This window comes from Anoplophora glabripennis, unplaced genomic scaffold, assembly GCF_000390285.2.
Source record: "Anoplophora glabripennis isolate ALB-LARVAE unplaced genomic scaffold, Agla_2.0 scaffold184, whole genome shotgun sequence".
NCBI lineage: Eukaryota > Metazoa > Arthropoda > Insecta > Coleoptera > Cerambycidae > Anoplophora > Anoplophora glabripennis.
In genome coordinates this window covers 222,594-246,206 of record NW_019416285.1, presented here as the reverse complement: position 1 = coordinate 246,206, position 23,613 = coordinate 222,594, and the positions used below count along the sequence as shown (strand labels likewise).

The 23,613-nt window shown below is 31.2% G+C and overlaps 1 protein-coding gene across 1 annotated transcript in view; it reads right to left on the bottom strand.

Annotated features, from left to right (window-relative positions):
- LOC108910108 overlaps positions 1-15,622 on the bottom strand; it is a 52,222-nt gene extending 36,600 nt beyond the window's left edge. Inside the window, exon 1 of the mRNA XM_018714618.1 lies at positions 15,290-15,622. The gene's annotated coding sequence lies outside the window, so the exon portion shown is untranslated. The remainder of the gene's footprint in view (positions 1-15,289) is intronic.
- Between the last annotated feature and the right edge of the window lie 7,991 nt (positions 15,623-23,613).

The following is a 23,613-nucleotide window of genomic DNA, read 5'->3' as shown; positions in this document are numbered from 1 at the left end:
AATACATCATTACGATTTCCTAATACAAAAAGTACGTTTTTAAATAATTTACATATAAATAAAGCTTTCTAGAATTAAATTTAAAGCCAATATTCAGCAGTAAACTGTATAAAAAATGTTGCCTACTTCATATACTTATTTTTCCGACTATCTCACGTCCAAACGATGAGGAAGCAATAAACCAGTAATCCAAACATATTCACAACACAATAAACCAGCTACGGTATTCATGTCAAAACAAAACATCTTAAAAAGAAACCCGAGGAACTGAAGATCATAAAAGAGTATAAACAGCTTTTATTTTTTGTTGGTTCTTGGGAACCTTTCTTTGTAGAAATCTAAATTCGTGTGTACTATAAATTTAGACAACTAAGTCTTCGATCCAGTTGAGATTAATAGATATTCTTTTAATACAGGTACAAAGCATTGTATCTTTTATGCTAATAGAATGATGTTTACAGAACGCTCGGTATGAAGTGTATGAATCCAATAGACAAAGGACAGTAAGAATCTAGGCCACCCAACGACACAAACAAAATCAATATATATGCGGGACATGATACAACCAGCAGAATGTCATAATTTTCATTCTTTATAATCCAGTCCTTTATAAAACTGTTCTGGATAAATTGCACTACTTACTATATTCAGTAATGCAAATACTCAATCGATAATACGTATTTACTTAATATAGTTTTACAGAAAGGCATTCACAAACATTTGCAATAAATATCTTGCATATTTTACCATGGCAAAACTGCCAAATTCCTTTAACATTACAAAGTACAAAGCCTTGGAGCTGGTATACCTCTGCGTGAAAGCATTTCCATTCAATCATCTAATTTGTAAAACACATGCTACACAACTATACGACTTGGATATGGGTAACGTCAACTGCATACATATTTTATTATTTATTGTGACACAGCGCACAAAAAATGATAATGCGAATGTAAACAACTGGAGACATGTCGCAGCACCTAATGTCTCACTAATTTTATGTACAATTTCAAAGTATATCAAACTCGTCCAAGGCTGAGCTCCAAATAAAAATCTTTGATCCCGTAATGAAAGCGGTAAATATTTAAAAAATGTCCTACATCGATAGAAGCTAGCGAAAACATGTTTTGGATTTATCAAAAAGATTCTATTAATGTAGGCACTGAAAGAAATTAAAAAATGTAATAAATTTGAGTTGGAAACTAAAATGGTACGATTTAAAATTTTCAAATTGATCCAAATATAAAAGAAATGCTTTTAATATTTGCAAGAATTATAGGGATATAATATTCTAAATCCAACAGTTTAATTTAAAGTAAATATTTCAGTTTCAGATTGTTTTACAGACAAACAACATGTAAAAAACTAAAAATAAATGTTTTCGATACATCAAGCTCACGATATTTTAATTCCGGGCTTATATCTAATCTATTTTTGGTTAATAGTCCGCAGTTAAAGCTCGTAAGCCAAATATATCCCCAGAAAGAATTATCTTAGGGAGTTGCCAGTTGAAATTGTTCGAATACCAAAATAGTTACCTATTCTAAATATACCTTGTGGCGCTGACGAAGTTATTCGGTATCGACAAAATCGATTTCATTCATGAGAAGCTTATATTATGTAGTAGTAGACCAATGCACATTACACAAATAGGAACGATCGCATTTTAAAAGTTTACTGAGCTCTCAAAGAGGCGATAATAAAGTTTGACTGCGATTTTCCCGATAAAAAAATCCTTGAAAAGTGACATTCGCTACCTCGTAACACAGTTTTTTACTTACAATATTTTTATTTAAGACCACTCGGAAATATCATTCAAACACCCGTCAATTAGTGTAAGGCACATCTACAACACGAGCTGCTGCCAATAAACACGTCCAACATTTCCAGAAAATGAAGCGAAACGCATTGTTCTTCGCAAATCTAAACGTTATTTTCTTATTGGATAAACAAATTAGGAAAATCTGAAACCAATTCTGAAGTTTTAAAAAGGCGAAGAACAAAAATAGCAACTCTACTCCTTATCTAGACAGCAAAACAAACATCAACTGCATTGCTACCTTAACAAAAGTCGTCACGACCAACCCCAGCTATGCAGTTAGGAGATAAAAGAGGCGACATTTGACTCGGAATTATAAGTTGCATGTCTGAAAGTGCACTTTTCTGTCCGCCTGGGTTCTGCGAGGAATGGTTAGTGCCATTAAGACGTTGTAAAGAGGTACCTGAGAGACATTTTACAAGTTCTTTGAAATAACTTAGATTTTTATCGAGATCGAGAATATGCGTTATACAAGCTGAACCCAGTTAAGCTAATTTAAAAAATACTAGACGCTAGACGCAAGGCGAAATCATGCATTTTTTATTTGGCAATATTCAAAGAAACTTCTATAAATTAAATTTACTGCGAGAACAATGGCAAACTTGTAGACTGAAAGCAAGTAAATTTTAAAGTAAACTTTGTTTATAGATTAATTATATCTGCTTTTGTTTGAAGTTGAATGAAACCACAAATTCGATAATGTTCGATCAATTACTTGGATTACATCCATTTCACTTTAAATAAATGAATGAATGGGTTCTATTTATAGGATGCATCGAGTAAAAACCTAAAATTAATGGAAATAATATGTTTTTTTAACCTTGCCTAATGCCCGAACGTTTTATATTTAGATTAATTTTATAGAGAAAACGCTGAGAAACAAACGTAGCTATATATGGCTTTAACTCGAAACAAAAGCCAAATTTGTAAATTTACTATCTAGACCATTTGTCGCATATTTTTAACATTTCTATTCAATTAATCTCAGTTATCCTGAATGCTTACTGGTCAGTCAGATTAAATTAACTGAGATCACAAGTAAATAAAACACGACTTTTGTAAGGGCGCCTTTGAACAATGACTAGCAGGACCAAACACATAAATCTATACGGTCGATATAAATTTCGAAAAACGCTCTATTTTGTACTATGCTTGTAGCTCGGTTTGCAGTGACTAATTTCGCAATAACGAGGCAAAAAAACGTATACCTACTGCAATGTGTTTGTTCATTAACAATTCAACACATAAACAATGAGACAATAATACATATTTATGTATGTACGTATTAAAATTAGTAACGGTTTACTTGTATTTCAATTACAATTGTAAACACTATAAAAAAAAATAAATTGTACATTTAAGAAAAACAATCAACAAGTATCGCGTGTCACATGAAGTATTTACTTAGAGCAAATGCATTATTTACTTAAAATAATGTTTCCATGCCGAAATTATAAAAATATTTTAATTAAGAAGCTTTTGATTGTATTTACTGCGGTGCAGACTTTGTTGTAGTTAAAATGATTGTCTAAACTTTTAAAAAAGTCTCTTGAGTTTATCTTGAGAAAAATTCCTAAATTCCTAAAAACTTCAAAAGCCAAAAAAAAAACATTCCGTATATTAAGCCGGAAGAATATCCTATATACTGAAGACATATTCTAATCCTGCTTCTACCACTCCTTCCTGATCACCTCTATACCCAGCCAATTAAACCACTACCGGGATCGTCGTGAGCGTCCAATTTTCCGCGGTGTACTTTTCAATCACATCCAAGTACACCGTGCGATAATTAATGAGGATCGATAGTCGGTTGTTGACTTGACAGCGTGCGTCGACCTGGAACAATCTCTTCGGGTAGACTTGAAGATAACTCTGCGAATCAGAAATAGTCATCCCCAAAAATCACAAGAAAGGTGACGAGTAGACGATAATGACATCGTACATTCTATACCAACAGGAAACTTTCCCAATATTATTTTCCTCTGTTTTTGTATTGGGATGTAACAAATATGTTTACAAACGAGTTCCACAGTAACATTATGGAGTGTAGTATCTAGTAATTACTGACATACTTAAACAACTTACAGGAAGTCAGCAATCTGGTGATAAATATGAAAATACCTTGAACCAGCTACGAGTCATGGTGTTAAATACTACTAACAAAGCCTCTTCTGTTTATTTGTATTGTGAGAGGTGGTTTGCAGCAAAAAAAGGCGAAATAATTACAAACTGGTGATCCAGATTTGTTTGTTCTTGCAAATTACATCAAGAGTAGATATCTTTTGCATCCTAGATTTACGGTATCGAAGAACATTGTTTGACTTCATTTAATAAGATTTTTTAGAAAAAAAATTCTGAATTTGTTTAACATAAAATAATTCCTCTACGATATGGAAAAATAAACAAACCCTTCGGCTCCAGATATGGCTCAGTATCTTTTCGTCGTTCGCTTACTGAAAAGTCGTTCTAAGCATTTTGCGCGTCAACATTCTCATTATTTACATAAAAAAATATGTAATGCACACGTTGGTGTAACATATGCCACTGGGTTATATACCATTACAAGATCTGTACTAGGCGTTTACGACCGAATAAATCTGTTGGCGGTATCGAGTCAGTGCCATAACTTTTCAACGTAAGATTGGTCACAAAAGACCGTACATTATTCGGGAAAGCGTAATGGCGCCTAAGGCTACTCACCAGTGGCGTGCAAGGAAAGCAACTTCAAAAATCTTACCTATAGGTATATTGTCTCTTTTTCTATGTGTGATCCCAAGTAAATTGATAAAAAAATTAGCAACTGCTTCATAAAAATAATGTTACAAATTTGTATGACACTTTTAGTTTAATATTTACCACATTTATTTTTTCAGTGAAGCGATTTTATTCAAAAAAATCATATTTTAACCACAGTCAGACATTTGCTTATTGAGCAAGGAATTGATTCAATTCTTTTTACAGTATAGCATTGTCGAAACCAAGAGAGTCGCATGAACAAAATTTGGACAGGACATAGCTAATACAATGCGAAACATCGCCTTAATGTTAAAAGTGCTGTCACCGCCGTTCTTGGTGGTTGGATTTATTTTTTTTTAATTAACCAATGTAATATTAAATTTAATTTAAAACAGTTAAAATTTACGAATTTAAAACCGTATTACGTTTTGTGCATTTAAAGCATTAAAATCTAGGTATTAAATTTTATCTTTTTCTATCTATGAATATACTTTATTCTATAAATATCTTATAGAATACAGTTAAATAGTTATCTTTTAACTATTCTCCAGAAGTTTGATTAATTTTTTCACAAGGGCAGTTTGTTACCGCAATAAATGTAACAAATTTGAAAACACAAACTAAAAAATAAATTTTAGTTTATCCGTTAACATAATTTTTCGAAAAAGTTCCATTACTAATCACCCCTTATTTTTTAGATTTATTTGCATTAACCCAAGTTATCAAATGTTCTTGCTTTGACATTTGAATCAAATTGCAAAGAAAAAAATATTTAAAATTTAAGTCTATTCAAAAGCAAAGAAAGCGCTAATTTTTAACACATATCGGGTACTTTAATCTCATTATTTTAAAAACACTTCTATTATTTAACTCACGGAAGTTGCAATTTTTGTCGGGGCAGTTTGGAATAACGCCAACATATACTACATATGATTTATTTTAAGAAAGGAATAATTAAAAAACATTTCCAGCCTTGAAATACTTTGCAAAACGAAAAATTATTATTTGTGGACACTTATACAACTCTAAATGTCCTCGACGGTGTCCCCTAAAAATATAACGGAATTTCAAAAAAAAATAGTATGTTTGTCCAGCAAAATATTATGCTGCGCTGCGACAGATGTAATTCCAGCACAGCTTCTATTTTAATACGTTTCTTTTTCAATGCTTACAAAATAACAATAAAACAATGTGAAGATATATTATTCATTCCCCGATATGTCCTTTAAAAATTCCTTTATGAATTCAGTCGCCTTAAACTTACAATGTTGCGAAAGCGAAAATGGCCACTCCAGCTTTGCAATTAGAAAAGCGACATATGCATGAAACATAAAACCCCATTAACAGGTCATATTTCAGATCTCGAACGTACTGCACTTTCAGCTCTCAAAACAAATATCCTACAATGTCGCAAGTAGCTTATATATGAACAGGCGGGTTTGTTTGTCCATCCACTTCGCTGTAGGCCTAAATATACTCGATGAATTTAATTGGATGGAGATCTATTTGCTCTCGAAGGCGTGGCGGACGGGACTCTAATGCGGTAAGGTCACTTAGGTTCACAAGAGTGTTAAGCCGGGGGGATGACTACAATATTTAGCACGCTCGGTGGCGCCAGTTCTAAAGCTGAAAGCTCTCACGCACCGTAAACATAACCGCCGCCGTTTTGTCACAGTGGGTTGATACACCTAACTCTTTCAGAACGGGCGGAAGAGCACTGGAAAATCGCTTTAGGGTGGTCGGAATGCTGCATTTCTCACTATAAAACATACATATCACGTTTTCCTCATCATCATGGAAGACAATTATCTCAGATATCTATTACAAAATCTATTTCAATGATTTCAATGGTTCCATGGTAGAAGAAGAATAAGGTTACATTATTTGAACTGTTTTGAAACTTCATGAAATGAAACTAATGAATTTTATTCTTTATTTACGAACAACGGTGATCCGGAAACTGTTTCCACATAACAAAACGAGATGTTTAAAAGAAACCGCCAGTGGAGGCATTCTAAATTTTCAATATTCTTTCGAGTTCCGGTAAATATTTACTGGATATAAATTGATATCTGCCTGGATTCGGTTTCTGTGTCAGTACGGTTTCGCAGAACCGATTCTATTAATAACCGACGTGGCATGGTGTTTTAGAAAACGGCCAAATCGACGGGTGCGTTAACACCGAGCTGCATTTGTTGCTGAAAGCACGTATAGATTCGCGCTAAAGATAAAGTGCCAACTTATCCATTATTTTCCGAGTATTAACATCTTCATCGAAGGAGAGTGCGACAAACTTTGAAAACGCAGACGCATCATGATGCACGGTAAAAACTCAAAATTGTTACAGTAATGTCATGGCCCTTAATGCAATTTTAAGTCTTGTATCTAATCTTAAGACTTAATGGTGGGATTGGAATAAAAAGTGGAAGAATTTACGGATTTCGTCAAAGTGCTGGAAAAAAAGTTAACTAAGTATTACCGGAAACAGTGAACAAACTGAAGATCGCTACACGATCAAAATATCTAGAACTTATGCCAAAAGGAGTACAGAAAGAGGTGGTGTAAAGTTGTCAAAAGCTTCGAAGAAAGCTCCACAAGCTTATAGATAGGTGTACATCATAAAACAAGAAACTGTCAAAAAATGAGACAGTCAATTTCTATAAGCAATTTTATAACGTTTAACAATTCCTAATTTCATTTTTTCCTTATAAACTATACAGAGTGTTTACAAACTTAGACCGGGTATCTGAAGAAAGATTTTGTTCGTAAATAGAATACATTTATAGTGGAATTGTTATGCCTATTTGAAAATTGGTACTTATATAAAGACATGCAACTAATTAGCAGTTTCTATACTTTATCACCGTATATTATTGGACCATTTTGGTACGTTTATTGGAGTTATTAATACCACATTGTCCCTTCAGATAAAGGAAAAGTACAGTTTGGGAAAAGAAATATATCACTTAAACATTTGTTCACTGACAATTGTTACAATAAAAGATACACGTTCCCACAATGAATACTAAAACTGATGACTATCTAAAATCAAACTAACAATTTTTCTATTTACTAGAAAAATCGAGATAAAAATGTTGCCGACACGCCATTTATAGCCACAACTATTCACTTCTTTTTATGCAGTATGTAAGTCGGAGACTATACCAGAGCTTCTCAAACAGTTTTAATAAGTTACATTGTTTCTCTAATTAATGAACAATTTCATATTTCCTTCATTCTCGCACTGAATATTGATCAATTAAATCTCAAAATTCATTCAACACGTTTTTTAGTGACCAAACAAAGATTGAATTCGATATTTTTTATAAATTACGTAAATAATTCAAAACGTATTTAATAGTTTTTCTTTTTTTTCAGATGAACATTAACCGAGACAGACGAATGTATATGCTGTTTTCCATTTATATATTACATACATTGTAGTAAAATAATACCAAAGATGATAATAAACTTTCCAGTCATTTTTTATTTATTGAGGAACAAATGCCTATCATCAATCAACTCCCAATCCTTCCGCGTTGAGTATTCAAATAAGGGTCAATTAATCTATTAATCTCATTGAAATCTGCGTTAAAATAAGCAATGAGGTCTAGCATTTGTTCCCATGACCTTGACTCCTGAAACTAAGTCATGTAACATTAACAACGCACTGATCGGCCATTACTTTACAATCCGTTGAGATCAAAAACGTATTTGTCAAAATTTATACACTTTAACAGAAACATGGTTGTTCGTTTTTGGTCTAAAATACAATTGTTTTTGATTTCATAACGTTCTACGTATTATGTCATTGAATATATCTTTTTATATTGGCCGAACATCTGTTAGATGCAATAATTATATTAGTTGGATAAGATTTTAAAAAATTGTCGGCATTATAAAAGCGTTACAATTGTATAAATAATAAATATGGTGATATATTACTTATTTGTGACCTTTCCCCATAACCCCAAACATTTATTCGCTCAACGTGTCATATACAACCGATAAACATGCTTTGATATTTGGTAATTATTAATAATCCACAGTATTAATTAGGATCATAAAACGATGTTCTTTAGAGAATATGGCAAATATTTACTATATTCTAAATCTGTAGTGTAAAGATAGCTGTTTTAAATCACGGAAAATTATTTGACAGCTATATTTTTTAAATTACTATTGATACGTTACAATTGGTGTTAATAACAAAAATTAAATTATCAGTGGACTTAAAATTATATACTAAATCCCCCAATGCTCCCCATTTGATCCCACTAGATTACACTGCAAAAATGCATGTTTTTGCGATTAATAATGCACCGATTTTAATGCAAAAATGAAATTGTAGGTTTTTTAATACCTGCAACTTTCATTTGACGACTTTTTCTCTATCTTGCCGCTGAAAAATTATATTTGAGAAAAATCTCATTTTGACTACTTTGACCATTGTTTATTCGGAGTGGGGGCAAAATTGGCTGTACTAATTTATGTATTTTTCATTAACTATCCCCCCCTACAAGATCCCGTCGTCAGATTGTTGCTATCAATTTTTTCACGTTTTTCCGTAGAACGACTGGACTAATAAAAAAATAATCAAAAAGTTTTGGAAATCTTTCTTCTTCGAGGTGAACATAGAACATAGTTTTGACGATACAGGGTGTTGAAGTTTTTAAATAAAAAAGTCAAGATTTTAATCAAAGCCATTCTACTAAGGATCCTTAGTATTATTTTCAGAAATATCCGATCCGACACTCCACCCAGACACAAAATTAGAAACCCGTTTTAAAGTACACGCCTTCCTGCCGATTTATTATTGTTAAGCGGGCGCAAGGCGTGCGTAGAACAAATTTATTTTAAATTAAGAGTAGACGTTTTTAATACAGTACTAGGTGTAGATTAACCAGCCACTAAAAGTATTTTTATGAGGGCCTAAATGCGTACCGCACAAATCAGACGGAAATTCAAACACTACCAAGACACTGGAGTGTTTTAATTTAAAATACGGCTGATTTAGAGTTATTACCCGTTCGTGTTTACCGAAATCACAGACGGACTGATAAAATATTTATTCTGAGGCTGGGGCTTAATTATAAGCGGTTTTCAAGGACGTGGATAGTTGTAGGTCTATTTCTGAAAAAGCTGAAGTCATGAATGAAAAAATTTCAAGGATTCGACACAGTCTTAGGAAGAGTTAACCGTTTCAGAAGTAACAAATTAGAATATGCTTTATTTTTTAGATCCTATACGAATTTAAGGTAGACTGATTGTTATTAAAACATACTTCTTTACAGATACACTCATCAAATCAATTTATTTGATAATATTGGCGAAATCACGTGTAATCATTATCAAAACGCTGGCGATGACACAAAGCAATTTATTCACGACATTGTATTGGTCATAATTACGCGGAACTTTATCAAACGCGTAAGTTTTAATTAATTTTAATGTACTTGTTTTTCCAGTGCCGCATATTTCGCACGTCCAAAATTTTATAGCACATAAAACCATGCACGTATATACAAATTATTCACTCTCGTTTATTTTTATAGATCGTCCACTAGAATATAGGTAACATACCTGTACATATATTCGTAAGATTCAAAGTTAAATAGGAAACCAGAAAAATCACCTAAGAATAATAGTATCTATTTGATTATATTGAAAGAATTATTAGAACAACCGCGTTGTCTAAGACCTAAGAGCACCTTTGCAGGTTGAGATTGAATTAATAATATTTCAGATTCAGATTTCGTTGATAAACTTAACCAGATTCCAGACATACAACAGGCGGATCATAGAACAATTTTCTTAACAATTTTTGTTTATGCATATTAAGAAAAAAATTAAACAGAGATTATCTTACCCAAGTTTATCGATAAACAATGAGAAAGCTCCTGAACAAGGAACATTGTGATAACATGTCACTGTGACATTTATGTACCAGCCTTAACGACATTTATATCACTAATTGCAATGTGATTATACACGCCTGTTTAATAGTGTAAAACTAACCAAATAAATGGAAAATAACGAGTTAAAATTCCAAAACAAAAAATAATAATTTTCCTTTCCTCTCTTTTGCATTTAAAGGATTAATTTTTATTTAATTTAATTTTTTATTGTTATTTTTTTATTAAAATTAGATTAAATTTAAACAAAATTTTTTTTTTTTTTAAATTACTATGAAATTGACCAAAGTGGGATTAATTCAAGAGCGATTTTCTCAGAAACCGTTAAAGATAACGATTTGAAATAAGAGTACCTTTTTAATGTAAAACAGTTTGGGAAAACGGAATTTGCTGTCCAATTTGTTAAAAAGTCAAAGATGAAAAAGTAACACACGCAAAGTACCAAGGGCCCCCCCGTACCCACCCCAATGGACCTTGTGGAAATAAATGGATTAGTCCATCAAATTGCTCATCAAAATTTAGCTGTGTATACCAAATTTCATTCATTTATCACAACGCGATTGAGAGATATTGCAAAAAAATGATTTCCATTCCTCCCTCTTCAATGGGTGTCTGTGCCCTTAGGAAACATTTCCGGACCTATGTTCATATGAACTTTTTTACTTAGTTTTGATCATAGAATCGGCCTGTTCAGGGTTGGCAGCTAATTATGAGACACCCTGTATAATTACTTCGTAATTAGACATAAACATTGAGATCAAATTAAAATCCTTGTGCTAAAAACTCATTTAATAACATACGACTTTTTACTTTCCTTATAATAAACGTATAATAAAATTACTTATTTTCCGCGTTATTTTCACTAGGTTGTGAATGAATATAATTTTTCCGAGAATTTTTCGATTCCTGACGTCACTTTCTTGGCATCAGGTAACATGTTTTTGTATTATGGAAATATATCACCTAATGATAAATATAGGTGGCATACTTTCAGATTTTCTAAAATTATACCCACCTTGCGTTTCAATGATTCACCTTATAAGTTTTGGGCGAAGGTGAGAAATTTTACTTGTACTGTTATTTAGAAAATTGTAATAAATTTGAAAAAGTTTAAAAGCAAAGGAATTATCTTGGATATTATGGTCCACAGAAACAGAAGAAAATAAATTGGTACTTTTACTAAAAAAAAATGAACTAATATTACTTCATAGTATTTATAGACAAAAAAAAAAACAATTTTGATTAATAACTGCCAGGTATCTTTAATGTTTGCATAACGAAGCGTCTAAAAATTGCCCTCATCATTAAATATATTTAATATCGGTCATTGGCACCAGCGCATGGCTTTAATTCAGCACGTTCTAAATCTGGAGCCTTCATAATCGTTTTGTCTTGGGTTTGTAACCTGAAGAATATCAGGATGTACCACTACACATATCTAACGTTCAGATCGTGCTTGAGATGCGTTCCAAAAAAACTGAGGTTCTTTCGTAGCTTAAAGTAGATGCCTTAACGGAACTGTATACAATAATAAACATTACGAAAATGAAAACGAAAAATAAGTGCAGAATATATATAATTATAATTTTCAAATACGGTTAAAAATGGGACCGCAGACAACGTAAAATAAATTTAACTAAGCGATTGGTTTTACAGATATGGTAAATATGGTATCTAAATAATTATATGTATGTATCTACACATCTTATTAATCTGCTTTCTCATGAAAAATGGGAACGCCTGACCCTTGGAACTTTTACTCGAGTATAAGCCACATTATATAATTTTCAATACTAACTAAATTCCACTAAAATAAGTCGTGCGTTTAATTAATAAATGTCTTTTCCACTACAATACGAAATAGATAAAAATACGAAATTTTCCACATATTAGACGGCTGTTATCTCACAGCTACAACAGTATAATTTAAAATCTAAAGCAATCCCAATCTACGCCACTGATTTTGGCTTCACAGCTGTCCGTGCGCCCACTAGATTTTCAATGCCTTCTATTTTGGGCACCTGAAATTTCTAGATGTGAACCGCTACTGCCCAGAATTTGATTCGTTTCATATGCGATCCTATGTTTCATCTTTGCGTTTTAAAATTCGACAGAAACAAGCACCTTTTTTTTCTCCTTAATTACGTACGATGTTATCATCACCAAATAAATTTTTTAAAAGGAACAAAATGTCAAAGATAAAAGTATAATATTGACCTCATAAAAATGTAATGGATAAAATTTACAGGTTCTCTGACTTGAGGCAAAAAACACGAGAGGAAGAAACCAATGATATTTCTAAATTAAAAACTTATTTTGTTTACCAACTAATTTCAAGAATATAAACTTGAACCTAATTTTAGTGTAAAAATTTGCAATTTTCGAGAAGAAAGAAAAAGACGATTTCATGTGTCTCGTATAAAATACCTAACATACAGGGTGGGCCATTAGTGTGAGAAAGTAAAATAACTCCCTTGTTATTCATAATACAGAAAAAAATATTATATAAAAGTTGTACAGAATCAAAAAACCTACAGGACAAAATTAATTTGAAACACACAAGGCGATGAGTAAAACACCCTGTATATTTTTAATCATATGGATTTCTGAGAAAATTTAATATATGGCAATATAAACAGTTTAACATTTTAGTGCAGGGTTGCCAAGTTTTGTAGAAAATTCTTCAAATTTTGGAAAAAACATTACTTCAAAGAAGTTGTATTAACTTTCAACTACTAACAATTGGAGCAAAAATATTTGACAGAGTTATAGGCAAATGTTAGGCAAATACTCCTATTTTAGCTAATATCGATATTTTATACAGGTCATTTTTTATAATACGATCATTTTAAAAAAGTTCAAACTTGATTTTCTAAAATTTTTCAAATGGAACACCCTGTATTTTATTGTTCCATTTTATTCACATATCAGTCCACTTCAACTTTTATTAACTATGTTCTACAAGTAAATTTGTTAGTTTTTAACATATAGCAACATTTCTAGAAAAACCTAATTTTTATTATAGGCTAGAACTTCACAAATACAAAATATGTTTTTATGATTTATTAATATTTTCCACAACTAAGAAATGTTTATAAAAATGTGTCGCGATTATTCGAAAACATACACCAACAAGACGTCCCATTCCATATTTTGCAAAGTTTATTAAATAAAACCGACGAATAAATACACATCTCCGGTACACATACGCTGTTAAATTTACGACTTGTCGTTCTACATGAATATCATCTCTGTCGAATTTGTATACATTAATGTAGGCAGCAAAGAACCATGAACCACAACAGCCCATACGTCATATTTCGGCTCCTCGATTTCGCTGTCGTCCCTGTCATATTTTGGTTGCAAGGTTGCTTATTTACGGGTTTACTGGGAGATAAATCACTTTTAGTCAAATATTTGTACTTGTCGAGTGGTTCGGGGCAACCGCTTTGTTCTGAATGTTCACGAGACATTCTCTTGATAAGAAATCTGCTGGGAAAATTGCGATAAACCTGTCATATTTAAAAAGAAGCATATGTAAAGGTGGTGAGGGAAACTATTACAAATATAAAGCGAATATCCTCTTGTCTTTTTTCAGTGAATCAAATTGGGACAATAGTGTTCTGTTATTATCTACAAAGACCTAAATACTACCGCAACGTACGTAATTTTTATTCTGTGAACAATTCGCACAAGGTTAAGACCAAATTGGAACCAGTAGGTTCTTTACAAATTCAGCGCTCGTATGAGGATTACTCACGGCTTTTAATATAGACAGGTTCCGCAAACGAAAGCAACCCATCATTGAAAATATAAACATAAAATGGCTAAAAATATAATCAATGTGAAAGAAACTTCGTCCTGAATCTATGGAAAACTAACATTCATTTAAATACCAATAATAATTGGACTTAATTAACGAAATAATAGCACCAAATGCCTAAAATAGTTGTCCCTGAACAATTTCAAGTTTTTTTCTCTGTTTTAAGAAAACTGCGTAGTCAGTTATACCAAATTACTAGAAATGTTTTGTTTAGGAGAAAAACATAACTAATATAAAACAATTTTCATTGGCATGTTGAAAAAAAAATCGTTAAACTGAAATTAACCTGTTTTGATTATTAAAATTTCCATATTTTGAAACAATCTTCATTGGAGGAATTGGATAGAAGTATTTTTAATGACAAGTAATTCCTCATATATAACAATAAAGAGACTGAACAGGTGTAAGTGGTGTAACTACGAAAGCAAGATGGAACTACAAAATGAAGATGTGTAAACCCCTTGATAAACTTTAATTCCTTTCAAACTGAACTTGACGAAGACACTATCTTTGTTGAAATGTCAGCAATTTTATAAAAATTAATAATTACTTAATCCTTATCTTTGTCACAAAGCTTTAGCCAAACACTTGGAAGGGTTAAACAATGTTATTTAATAGTATGTACTATGGAAATATATTTTAGGGTAATCCAAGTACAATATTTGACTTTTTATATTAATTGACTTTAGATTTTTCACGAAATGTAACCTGAAAACGGAAACATTCAATATTTATTCAAGAATTCCAAATAGACGCACCAAAAATAGAAACAACTTTACTTTTATTACTATTCCTCCATTATTTTCACACTGCCAAAATTTCATTTCGAATGGAGCAACTTATAAGAATCAGCGCCTTTATATTTATTTACGGATGTCGGGGTCGCTACAGGAAACAAGACTAAACAAACGCATCGCGACGCTCTACTTACATACCCATACTTGTAAATTAACCTTAATAAAAGCCCACGTAAAGTAAACACCACAATTAACTCACATTTTATATTTAAGCAGTTCAATTCCGTGATGTCATGGGTCAGATGGCGGCGAACAGCTGATAAAGATCCCATCCAAAAATAGAAAAAAAAGAACAGGCACTAAACGGCACTAATAAATTTCATTGGGGTTCCGAAAATACACACACTGTTAGAGCAACTGTTGTGGGAAAAGTTTGGAAATGTGACTAAACTGTTTCTGTGACGTGTGTGCGTGAGTTTAAATGCACATTTAAAACGATTTAAGACGGTACTGAGCGCGGATTACGTTCAAAATTGACGGGAGCTGCGGCAGCGCCGCGCGCGATTCGACGTGCTCCTGCTGACGGACGCCGAGAGGGGTGCCCTCGGGAAAGGCGTTCAACTGGGGGCCTGGAAACTTTTTGGAGCGTTTCCGGTCGACGAGGCCCCCTCTAGGTGCAGACAGACGGGAAGCCAAGCGGGGGAACGGAAAAATTACCTGAGCTTTGTACAGGGTGTTCGACGGCGTTGCGAGAACTTTCCGGATTGGTATTTCTCGTCAAAGCAAACAGAAACACGAGAGTAACGTTTTTTTTTCTGAAATAACTTACTATGATCCTTCAAAGATTGGAAGTTAGCAAGATTTTTACGAGGATTTTTATCAACTACCCAACAGGGGATAATCTAAGGAATTTTAAGAACTACCCAAAATCAGTCACCCTAAGTTAGTTCAAAAAGCTGTTTTACATTGACAATTTATTGATCAATTAATTGACAAAGTCGCTTCATCAAGAAATTGGACAAGTGTAATGCACCAAATCAGCTGTCAATAACTTCATCAACTTCTTGACCAATTAGAGCATGTTTTAATTTTCGTCAATTTCTTCGTGAAGTTCGGAAGTACCAACCCAACAGATTTCCAGCCTCAGATCAGTAATGAGGTTATGTTATTGGAATATGTAAATAATTGTGTGGCGTCGTGCTAGTTTTGCATTGTTTTTACTGATTTGTTACTTACAAAAACTAATATTTATATAATATGTGTCAGAACGGTACCGCTGTTGTATCACTACAATTATGAGTGGAAAGGTGACATTTTTGAAATTTATTTGTTTCTTTGATTCGTTGGCAGAACTGATTCATGCGTCAAACTTGACAGTCTGTAGCAGTGTAAAACCACACTGTATACCAATAAATTCGTGAATTAATTGATGAAGAACTTCGTCAATTTATTGATTAATAAATTGTCAATGTAAAACAGCTTAAAGAAAGTGCCCGAAAAAATCGATTTGTGCAAATAACAGACACGCATTTTTTTTATACAAACAAATAAGAAGGAGGTCTACTTCTAATAATCAAATTTTTCAACTGCCCTTTTTAACTTTTAAAACTAACTTTTTATTTGAGAACTGCCTTTTCGGTTAAAACTAACCCTTAGATTATGCGCTTCTACTCAAGAATTATTTGGTATTGAATATTGATATATAGATTTTATCTTGGTTCCAACAAATTATCGGCAAAATTGAAAAAAATGGAAATATTGAAAAAACTCAAATAAAAACATTTGAAAAAATACTTATTAATGGTTATTAAAGATAAAAAAACTTTTGATTGGAATTGGAGATAGCCTATCCAAGTCTATGGCGAAAAATTAACATTTTTTTTCTACGTACGGTCCTTGTTAAACCGCTCAATTTCAGTGGAAAAACGTAAATTGCGAGCTTTTGTCTTATTTGAAATAAGAAAAATTTCTTTGCCAAATGCTTTCTATTTTTCAAAGCGCAATTCTATGCACCTTACTCCAATTGGTTCAAAGATATGACTGGCAAAAGTTGAATTGCTCAAACGAAAAAAAAAGAGGTATCATCAAAACAAGAGAAAAACGAAAGATTAGGTCCTGACAAATCGTTCGAAAATTCATTGCCTTAATATAAATCATGTGCTCGTACAGTTACAATCATAATTATTTTGTTATTGGCCAAAAAATAAGTCCCAATTTTGAAAACGACATATAATCTAGAAGGCGAATTATTTATTCCGAAAGACAACGATTTAAGCATGTTTTTAAGTAAAATTTAAGAAATGCCACAAATCCGTGCAAAAATATTTAATAGTGACTGAAACTTGGTAAAGTTTACCAATAACTTTAATTTTGGGGTCGTTTGCAATAAATGATGTGTTTAGTAGGCATATGATACATTTTTCCATTAAAATGTATCCGATACAAAGATATAAAACAGATACATTTTACTTTAGAAAGATTCGAGAAATAATCGTATAAGTTCTAACGGAAGTATAACACTTGAGATACATAGGCAACTTACAATACAACCTAAAGCCGACGAATNAAGCATGTTTTTAAGTAAAATTTAAGAAATGCCACAAATCCGTGCAAAAATATTTAATAGTGACTGAAACTTGGTAAAGTTTACCAATAACTTTAATTTTGGGGTCGTTTGCAATAAACGATGTGTTTAGTAGGCATATGATACATTTTTCCATTAAAATGTATCAGATACAAAGATATAAAACAGATACATTTTACTTTAGAAAGATTCGAGAAATAATCGTATAAGTTCTAACGGAAGTATAACACTTGAGATACATAGGCAACTTACAATACAACCTAAAGCCGACGAATTGTGGGCTGCCTACAAGTTCAGAGAATAAGCATTTACTTAACATATTGTAAAATTGAAACGTTAAGTTCTTGAAGTGTTTCTTATAACATTTTTTGTATGAGAATTATGCACTGTAATTACAAAAAAACAACCGTAAAAATAAATAATTTCGCAGTGTAAATCCAAAATAAAATAAATAAAATGTAATTATGTTGTCAAACATTCTGTATAATACGTAATTTTAGAATTTGATAAAACCTCGACTGATTCGAAACAAAGTAATGGCAACATAAAAAACAGTTTCATGTTCAAAGATATAGAAACTAAACTAGAAAAAATGTATTGTTACATGCAAGGTATAAAAAGCAAGTTATATGTAGAAGTAATCATAATTTTTTTTCTACACATCTATAAGTCATTGTGAAACTACATGCATTATCTCAACAATAATTATTTTTGACAAAATTTTACACATATTATTGAGAGAAAAATTATGAATCAATAGTATTAAATTAATATAAATACACGCATAAATAAAACATGATCAAAGAAAGAACTTCCATTTGAAAAAAAAAATAGATAAAAACTACTAAAGTGAAGACCGAATGAAGACATTGGTATGAAAATTTGAAAATTAAACTTACCAAAGTTATTGTCCAACATTTTCATGCCTCGTTTTTGTGACACATTCAACCAAATTCCTCCAAAATAACTGGTAACTTCAAAATTAATATAGGGCATCTCTTTTACTGTACTAAATCACTATTATTACGAACAGTTACATCTCTTGAAAATGCACAGAACACACTTAGCACCACACATTTGTCGGCGTAATTTCATTTATTTTCCAGATATTTACATTAGAAAATATTAAAGAACCGAAATATTCGAAGCAAACAAAAATAATGTCTTCGTAAACGTAACATAACCCCGAAAACAACATCAGGTCGAGCGGTAAAATCGGACACGAGATTAATTTAGACGAAATTATGACTGAAAAATCTTACCTTAATAAAAAAATCACATTCCACACTACACTTGCTCACCAATAGTCCACTAGATATTAAAATTTATTTAAAATCGCGAAAAATAGATACAAACTACACTAATTTGACAGTTGGGGCTACTACACTGCCAATGTTTCAATAATGCGACAAGGCGCACGCGTTCTCATTTATCTCTGGCGGCTCGTGAAGCAGCAGAATAGGGGATATGACCTGTAGAAATAAATTTTTATTTTTCGGATAGCTCTCACATATTTTCATAAAATAAGATGGAAAATGTTGTTAGCTGTTTCGTACAAACTAAAACTTATTGTGTGAAGGTTTCCATTCCTGTGTATGTATAATAACTACTTCTTAACTTTGTTCTTTGATTTAAATATAAAAAAAATGTATTTTCTAAAAGTCTAGAGGTAGTTGAATTGTACAGGGTACAAAGACGGTTTTAATAGTGAGTAGCAATATAATTCAAATCAAAATATAGAAATAAATGAAAAGGAGTACAAACTTATAAACATTTTATTTTAAAATGTTAAACATCTATATGTATTTTTATTTGTATTAAACTAAATTAAAAAAATTCAAAAAGTTTGTTAAAAATGAGGCCAAAATTACTTTTTATTAAACATAAATGTAACATAAAATTTTTTTTGAAATTCAAATATTTAATCTAATAATTTTTATGCGATATAAATCGTATTTAAAACATATTTATGCTGTGAAATAATGCTACCAAATAATATATACAATATTTTCGTTATCTTTTAGTTCGTATGTTCCTTATTATGTTTCAGTAGGTAGGCAAGTAAGTTAAAATTGTAAAAAATTGCATGGAATAAAATGAAAAGAATATGTCACAATAAAATTTATCGATAAATCAGATACCTATTCGCAAAACATGGCATTGTGTTTATAAGTTGCAAAGGCTTCACATTTTAGAACCCTCTTTATCAAAACATAGTCAAAATTTACAATTTTACAAAAAAAATATATTTATAAGCGTGTAGACGGGTAGCAGTGAATGTTTTGTGAAATAATTTTATTATGTTGTTGGATTATCTAGATGTGGCAACCTTCATTATTTTAAACAGTGAGTAATAATCATTTAGTTCAATATTTTGCAAGGTGTATTTTAATTGTTTGGCATGCCGCAAAATTGTACCTATTTATTTAATATTCCGAACACTTTTACGATGAAAAGCCAACACATAATTCGCAACTGAGAGAAACCAATAAATATTTCCATGAAATCGGTAGAGAAATGTACATATCATAAAAACATTTAAATAATACCTGCAATTTAACCTTAAATCGACCTTTACGTCTTAATTACTCCGGATAGAATTTTCAATTATGATTCCAATGGTATATGACGTGTCATAACTTTGATATTTTGAAGCAGAAGGATTGGAAGAACAAAAAAAACATCACCTAAAGTAATTCTTGCAATTTGAAATATTAACAACTTGATTTCATTATCCATTATGAAAATAGAATTTTAAGGATACGGCCTTTACTAAATACTCTTCCAGAAAAACAAATCAGAACTAATTACATAATTAGATAAAAACCACATTCCAATTCATAATGAAATACGGACACTTTTTCTTCTAATTGCTGCAGTTGTATGGATATCAAATAGATCTACCTGTATGTAATGTTTGCCCTGATAAAATGGTACGTGAGAGATTTCATTTCTTTGTTTAAAAATATTTACCGATATATGGGAAGTACATCAAGTGGATTAGATAATTTAATTGAAATTCTGAAGTCGGTGTTAACAAGTCAAACTGCCATCGTTACCATTGTGTTAAAGAAAAATTTGTTCCGTCTCATTTTTAGAGTATGTCAAATGTGGCGCCATCTACAGATCTTAAATTTGCATAAATATTAATTATTATTAAAGACAAGAGTTAACAGAGAAGTAATTTTTCCAAATAAACAAATTTTTTTATATACAACATTTAATATTTTTACTAATTATTAACTAAACGATATTTTTGTGTAGCAACCCAATGGCTACGTCACAATGAAATATATATTTTTTTAATGTTTCTAATAAATCACGTAAAAAATGACATGCGCTGTTGAAACTAAGTGGTAGTGACGACAAAACTTCCAAATTGCAAAGTGTTAAGTACAGTTTGGTGACATTAAATATCATAATTATGAAAATAATGGTGGAAAAAATAAATGGTTTATAAGTGTGTCTTTCTGGAAAAAAAACTGACGAGTGCTAGACATATTTGTATTGTGAGGTAAAAGATTTTTATCAGCTTCAGCATATGTTAAAATGGTAGGTAAGTATTTCAAATATAATTTTCCTCTTTTATCTGTTGCCATTGTTAAAACAAATTAACATGCATTGTCATATCATTTTTTAAGATAAAAATTTTATAAAAAAAATCACAATCAAGTCCTACAACTTCGTCAAAAAAATTTTATATTTATGCTAAATACTTTATTACGTAGATCTGCTATGTTTTGTCCAAGAATACAAGTTTTTATTTATTTTTATATTAGTACTACTTGTATCAAAAATATTAATAACTTCAACTGCACGTTTTCCCTTTGCCTTACGTATTTTTTTAAAAGGACTTCAAGGAACTAATTTCTTTCTTCGCCACCCACATTTTGACAATGTAAAACGTTTGCAGTTAAAAATTTACCTCGAAGATTTGATATTTTTCTGTGTTGTCCCCAAAATCGAAATCTAGAACTTATTAATCGGAACTTGGTTTTTATTGTAATCTAGTTAAATATGTCAGTCAACAGTTTAAAGGTTACAAGCTCATTGTTAGAGATTATCACAATATGATGAGGGTTAGGCATAAATATCTCCACGACCTAATTGTTCGAAGACGTCTAATTAGTTGCCTCTGTGGCAATAAAAATCATTAAAACAAAATTTCTAAAAGGGATGATTCACAAATTTGTGTCTTTTAGAAGCGTCTATAATTAACGTGCTATCCGCCACATTATATCATCCTCCTATACAGTATATTAAACTTATCTGTTCCTTCTTATATTTAGTGTAATTATATCCACCGTTCTTATACAAATTGCACTCTTGATATCCAGTTTTTTTCTCCCCATTGCAAGGTTATAGTTTCAACAGATGTAGTTGATGCAAAAATTTAATAAATTCAATCATTAAATTAATTTTTGCGCATTTTCTTTGATATAATTGCTTCCTATTTCCATTGATCACAATAAAAAATGTTGAGTATTGATTCGTTTCCTAATATTTTCTATCTATGATTCCAATAAGAGGTATAATTTAATTTTTATAAATAATAATTTATATTGTCTGAGTTTAATTAACTTCTGGGAATTTACCTTAGCCAAGGAAACTTACACTGACTCATTTTTGTATACGCTTGGAGTCAAAAAGTGGATTCGTTATCCATATGTTTTTGATTATGAATAAATAATTTCAAAATTTCTTTAGCATACTTAAAATTTTTATGTTGCTATTTTCAAATTTAAACAGTAACATTTGATAGATCTGAGTTTTCTATTAAAAATGGTAATGTTGTTTTATATCGAAGAAGTAATCCGTTTTCGAGGAAAATCGGTTTAAATGTTATGTTATAGGTAACATTTCCCAAACTGCTTTTCTAAGCACTTAAATCCGTTTTTCTCGAAAATGGAGCATTTTATCTGAAGAAATAAAGAGTACCATTTTTGTAGAGGAAATGAAGGTATATCATATATTGGCCTCTGAATTTGAAAATTTCGACAAGCAGAAAAATTGGAGCAAATTTTAGCTGACGACCCCCCCCCCAATTGAGACGCCCATGATTAAAATTCTAGAAAAATTTTATGATGATCTATTCCGACTTTTAATGAGCGTTCATGGTGTCAAAATTCATAATTTTTCTTCAACCCATTTCAGAAATATTAAAAAAAAAAAATTTTTTGAGGCCCCATTTAGAGGGGCGTATCTCCGTAGGAAGCATTTCTCGACCAATGTTTAAATGAATAAATATTCTTATTTTTGACAAAAGAATCAAGTGGTAAATTATTGAACACTAATTATGAGACACTGTATATATATTATTTTTTGAACTTTCTTCCAAAGACAATGGGGTACAGATTATTTATCACCAGTGATAATGCATCATATTTATGTTCTGTTATCACACAGAAATGAAAAATTTCCACATTGTTTTTAATTGAGCAAGCATATGGCAATCTGTCGCTTTAAATTTTTCCCCAGGCGGAGCAGTTTTACTAAATAAAATAAAAATAGAGCTAATGACTTCGGTCCATTTGGAAGATATGCTTCTATCTGTATGTCTTTCGACTCTAGTATGAACTTCGTAGTAAAATAGATATCATAAGTTGTAGGTATTTATTTATTGTAATAATTTATATTCTGTTAAATTGTAACGGGAAATTTGGTAACAATTTGGTAAAATTGTAGACTGATGAAACTGAATAGGGTTGGCTGCTCACGTAAATATTATCGCTTTCCTTTTATTTCGTATTCCGGAAGATAAGATAAATAAACGATGAAATTGATAAACTGTAACAATACTAAAAACAGTCTTTGAAAAACATGCATTTAATATTACATAAATATTTCTTAAAGTAATTCTAAATCAATACATATATTAAAGCACCTATTTCTAAAGCTAATGCATAGTAATAAATATTGTGACAGTTGCATTATATAATTTCCCATTATTTATTACACTAATAAGTAAAATGGAAGGACCCCTTTCTGTTGCTCTTTTT